The sequence below is a fragment of the Eutrigla gurnardus genome (assembly GCF_963514095.1).
Source record: "Eutrigla gurnardus genome assembly, chromosome: 7".
Taxonomy (NCBI): domain Eukaryota; kingdom Metazoa; phylum Chordata; class Actinopteri; order Perciformes; family Triglidae; genus Eutrigla; species Eutrigla gurnardus.
Genome location: NC_139921.1, coordinates 24,950,824 through 24,956,763, shown reverse-complemented (window position 1 = coordinate 24,956,763; position 5,940 = coordinate 24,950,824).

The window sequence follows — 5,940 nt, the reverse complement described above, 5'->3', positions numbered from 1 at the left end:
CCTTTGCTGCATGTCACGTCCCCATCTCTCTCACATGCTTCCTCTCTGTCCACTGCTTAATAAAAACTTCTCTACGCTGGAAGAATATCTTAAATCTTTTTTAGAAAAAAGTCATACAAAAGCATGTCGAACATTCACGAAAAAGTCAGTCAAAATAAATTCTTGAAATATTCATAAAAAATATTAAAAAGTCATAGAAATCGCTCATATCGCTTGTCGCGTCAAGTCTGAGTGTAATGAGTCCAAAACAAGCATAAAAAGCCATGGTCAAATTTTTCGGGGGAAAAAAAAGTCATACTATAGCATGTCGAAAAAAAAGTGAAAAATCGACAAAATTCATAAAATGTTGTAAAAATGATTTAAAAGCCGTAACATATGCTTGTGTATCGCGTGTCAATCAAAGTCTGGGTGAAGTGAGTCCAAATAAGCCATAAAAAGGGTTGGTCATGGCTGACAGGTGGCCTAGTGGTTAGAGTACAAGCCATTTACCCATGTAAACATAATATATGCAGACGACACCGGTTCAAATCCCGCCTGGAGGTCCTTTCCTGCATGTCACGTCCCCATCTCTCTCACATGCTTCCTCTCTGTCCACTGCTAAATAAAAACTTCTCTACGCTGGAAGAATATCTTAAATCTTTTTTAGAAAAAAGTCATACAAAAGCATGTCAAAATTCACGAAAAAGTCAGTCAAAATAAATTCTTGAAATATTCATAAAAAATATTAAAAAGTCATAAAAATCGCTCATATCGCTTGTCGTGTCAAGTCTGAGTGTAATGAGTCCAAAACAAGCATAAAAAGCCATGGTCAAATTTTTCGTGGGAAAAAAAAGTCATACTATATATGTCGAAAAAAAAGTGAAAAATCGACAAAATTCATAAAATGTTGTAAAAATGATTTAAAAGCCGTAACATATGCTTGTGTATCGCGTGTCAATCAAAGTCTGGGTGAAGTGAGTCCAAATAAGCCATAAAAAGGGTTGTTCACGGCTGGCAGGTGGCCTAGTGGTTAGAGTGCAAGCCATTTACCCATGTAAACATATATGCAGACGACACCGGTTCAAATCCCGCCTGGAGGTCCTTTCCTGCATGTCACGTCCCCATCTCTCTCACATGCTTCCTCTCTGTCCACTGCTAAATAAAAACTTATCTACGCTGGAAGAATATCTTAAATCTTTTTTAGAAAAAAGTCATACAAAAGCATGTCGAAAATTCACGAAAAAGTCAGTCAAAATAAATTCTTGAAATATTCATAAAAAATATTAAAAAGTCATAAAAATCGCTCATATCGCTTGTCGCGTCAAGTCTGAGTGTAGTGAGTCCAAAACAAGCATAAAAAGCCATGGTCAAATTTTTCGGTGGAAAAAAAAAGTCATACTATAGCATGTCGAAAAAAAAGTGAAAAATCGACAAAATTCATAAAATGTTGTAAAAATGATTTAAAAGCCGTAACATATGCTTGTGTATCGCGTGTCAATCAAAGTCTGGGTGAAGTGAGTCCAAATAAGCCATAAAAAGGGTTGTTCACGGCTGGCAGGTGGCCTAGTGGTTAGAGTGCAAGCCATTTACCCATGTAAACATATATGCAGACGACACCGGTTCAAATCCCGCCTGGAGGTCCTTTGCTGCATGTCACGTCCCCATCTCTCTCACATGCTTCCTCTCTGTCCACTGCTTAATAAAAACTTCTCTACGCTGGAAGAATATCTTAAATCTTTTTTAGAAAAAAGTCATACAAAAGCATGTCGAACATTCACGAAAAAGTCAGTCAAAATAAATTCTTGAAATATTCATAAAAAATATTAAAAAGTCATAGAAATCGCTCATATCGCTTGTCGCGTCAAGTCTGAGTGTAATGAGTCCAAAACAAGCATAAAAAGCCATGGTCAAATTTTTCGGGGGAAAAAAAAGTCATACTATAGCATGTCGAAAAAAAAGTGAAAAATCGACAAAATTCATAAAATGTTGTAAAAATGATTTAAAAGCCGTAACATATGCTTGTGTATCGCGTGTCAATCAAAGTCTGGGTGAAGTGAGTCCAAATAAGCCATAAAAAGGGTTGGTCATGGCTGACAGGTGGCCTAGTGGTTAGAGTACAAGCCATTTACCCATGTAAACATAATATATGCAGACGACACCGGTTCAAATCCCGCCTGGAGGTCCTTTCCTGCATGTCACGTCCCCATCTCTCTCACATGCTTCCTCTCTGTCCACTGCTAAATAAAAACTTCTCTACGCTGGAAGAATATCTTAAATCTTTTTTAGAAAAAAGTCATACAAAAGCATGTCAAAATTCACGAAAAAGTCAGTCAAAATAAATTCTTGAAATATTCATAAAAAATATTAAAAAGTCATAAAAATCGCTCATATCGCTTGTCGTGTCAAGTCTGAGTGTAATGAGTCCAAAACAAGCATAAAAAGCCATGGTCAAATTTTTCGTGGGAAAAAAAAGTCATACTATATATGTCGAAAAAAAAGTGAAAAATCGACAAAATTCATAAAATGTTGTAAAAATGATTTAAAAGCCGTAACATATGCTTGTGTATCGCGTGTCAATCAAAGTCTGGGTGAAGTGAGTCCAAATAAGCCATAAAAAGGGTTGTTCACGGCTGGCAGGTGGCCTAGTGGTTAGAGTGCAAGCCATTTACCCATGTAAACATATATGCAGACGACACCGGTTCAAATCCCGCCTGGAGGTCCTTTCCTGCATGTCACGTCCCCATCTCTCTCACATGCTTCCTCTCTGTCCACTGCTAAATAAAAACTTATCTACGCTGGAAGAATATCTTAAATCTTTTTTAGAAAAAAGTCATACAAAAGCATGTCGAAAATTCACGAAAAAGTCAGTCAAAATAAATTCTTGAAATATTCATAAAAAATATTAAAAAGTCATAAAAATCGCTCATATCGCTTGTCGCGTCAAGTCTGAGTGTAGTGAGTCCAAAACAAGCATAAAAAGCCATGGTCAAATTTTTCGGTGGAAAAAAAAAGTCATACTATAGCATGTCGAAAAAAAAGTGAAAAATCGACAAAATTCATAAAATGTTGTAAAAATGATTTAAAAGCCGTAACATATGCTTGTGTATCGCGTGTCAATCAAAGTCTGGGTGAAGTGAGTCCAAATAAGCCATAAAAAGGGTTGTTCACGGCTGGCAGGTGGCCTAGTGGTTAGAGTGCAAGCCATTTACCCATGTAAACATATATGCAGACGACACCGGTTCAAATCCCGCCTGGAGGTCCTTTGCTGCATGTCACGTCCCCATCTCTCTCACATGCTTCCTCTCTGTCCACTGCTAAATAAAAACTTCTCTACGCTGGAAGAATATCTTAAATCTTTTTTAGAAAAAAGTCATACAAAAGCTTGTCGAAAATTCACGAAAAAGTCAGTCAAAATAAATTCTTTAAATATTCATAAAAAATATTAAAAAGTCATAAAAATCGCTCATATCGCTGGACGCACCTAGTCTCAGTGTAGTGAGTCCAAAACAGCCATAAAAAGCCATGATCAATTTTTTCAGGAAAAAAAAAGTCATACTATAGCATGTCGGAAAAAAAGTGAAAAATCGACAAAATTCATAAAATGTTGTAAAAATTATGTAAAAGTCCTAACATATGCTTCTATATCGCGTGTCAATCAAAATCTGAGTGTAGTGAGTCCAAAACAGTCATAAAAAGGCTTATTCATGGCAGGCAGGTGGTTGAGTGGTTGAGTGCATGCCATTTACCCATGTCTGCATATATGCAGCAGCCTCAGGTTCGAATCCCGGGTGGAGATCCTTTGATACATGTCACATCCCCCTCTCTCTCCCATGTGGAAAGTGCGGAGTTCAACAGCACCACCACGTCACGTCGTAACGGCATTCAGGCAGCTGCGATGACAACTGTCACTGATCTGGGTTCATTAACAGACTGTACTGTCCGTACGTAAACGTCACTCATGTGAGCCAGCTTTTAGTGTATGCTCGACACAGAGACAGCAGGCTACTAGTTTGTAAGCTACCTGGCTCTAGCAGTTCGCGTTAGCGGCTTATAGTCACTCACGTTAAGTTAACGTTAGTAAGCTGGTCAAAATTGATCATGGATACATTTGTTTTTAAACGTCGTCGGACGGAACAACAGATGGCGGTGGCGGGCGTGTTGGATAAAACTACGGACGCACCGTTGACACCTGCAGGGGAAGATGACCACTCGGGTCCCGGCTGTTAACGTAACTATTCACGTTTCGCTGTCTCTGTCTCTCTCTCTCACTGTGTGCGTGATTATAGCTGCGGGAGGGTGTTGTCAGCGCCGCCGCCAGGATTCAATTTCAATGTACGCACAGAAACGGCAAATACAACAACAAATGGAAAAATACTTTAAGACAAAATCTAATGTTTTCAGTATCAGTGAAATCAGTAGTGTATATCATGGTGATAGGCCCCGGTGCAAATAGTTTTTTGTGCCCTCCATCCCCGACCTAAACACAAGCGCACGCTTGTGAGCACTCCACGCACGCACACACACGCTTGGACACGCACGCACAGTACGGTATGATAACTCTGCCGGCCCGGGGAGAGAGACATGCATCGTCTGTATCGAGCTGTATTGTGTAGTGGAGAGGGGCCAACACACGCTATGCGTAATTGCGCACACACGCGCGATCGTCCTCTCAAATGCGGCTGCATCCGGCCCGGTTCAGCAGCATCAATTTTTTTTTTCCACCTTCAAAAAAAGTCCTCCCAGTGCGTACTGGATTCCGGCTGGCAGCGCCACTGGGTGTTGTTATATATTCACATTGAAATTCTGACATTGATTTGAGCCCCACCGTCGTATGAGTTAGCCCCACCGTAGTTGAACCAGAAAAAATACTCTGGCGCCGCCACTGGACAGGCGCCAGCCGTGGCGGTGGCCGGTGACGACCCGCGGCGTGGCGGTGGCCGGGGACGACCCGCCCCGTGGCGGTGGCCAGGCCAGGCCAGGCGGTCCGACACGTCAGGCGGTCGTAGCACTAACTGAGTTACGTACCATGCGAGGGCCCGTTATCACTGCTCGCAGTTTTAATTATTCTTTCACCACTTTGACCTGCGTTTTGGGGGCCTGAGCGTGAAAAAAAACTAACGAAAATTGGAGTGTCTATAGGGTCTGGCGAAAATTAGAGAATTTGGCGTTGTCGCATTCAACCACAAAAAAGTTGCTCGCTAGCGCCACCTAGAGTGGAGAATCGCCAGCCCCGCCGCACTGTAACTCCGATTGACATGAAACTTTGCACACATGTGCAGACAAGTCTCCTCTACAAAAACCCATTGGGAGTACCAAAGTCCGCCTACCGAAACTTTCCGCCATCTTGGATTTTATGAAAAACAGGAAGTTACGCATTTCTCGGACACCGTTGGTCCGATTTGGACGAAATTCGGTACGCATACTCGTTAGACCTAGCTGGGGGGGTGGCCCAAATATGCATTGTATCAGAAGATATCGGCCAATGAACATTAGAGGGTGTGGCTACCAAAATGCAACTCTATAACCTTTGCCCCAAAAATTACGAAACTCGAAACCTATGTTGCAATAGCTTAAAAGAACATGCATGTCAAGTTTCATCCAAATCGAGTAATGTTTGGCGCTGCCACAAATTTCCAAAAAGTGCCATTTTTGGCCGTTTTTGCCTGTTTTTGGCCATTCACAGGGGTCGTACTAAATCGAACTTGTCCTATACCGTTGATCCGATCGATACCAAAATTGGATATGTGGTTGGAAAGGCCTTAAGGACAAAAAGTTGGTCAAAGATGCTCCAAAAGTCTAGGGGCGTGGCCACGCCGACGCCATGACTGCGCTACTATTTTCAACGTTCGCCATTGGCATTAAAGCTGTTATAACTTCACCGTTTCTTCTCCGATCTGCTCCAAAATATTCATGCTTGTTAGGGGTCACGTCCTGAACACAACTGCACTGCAATTTTAACTC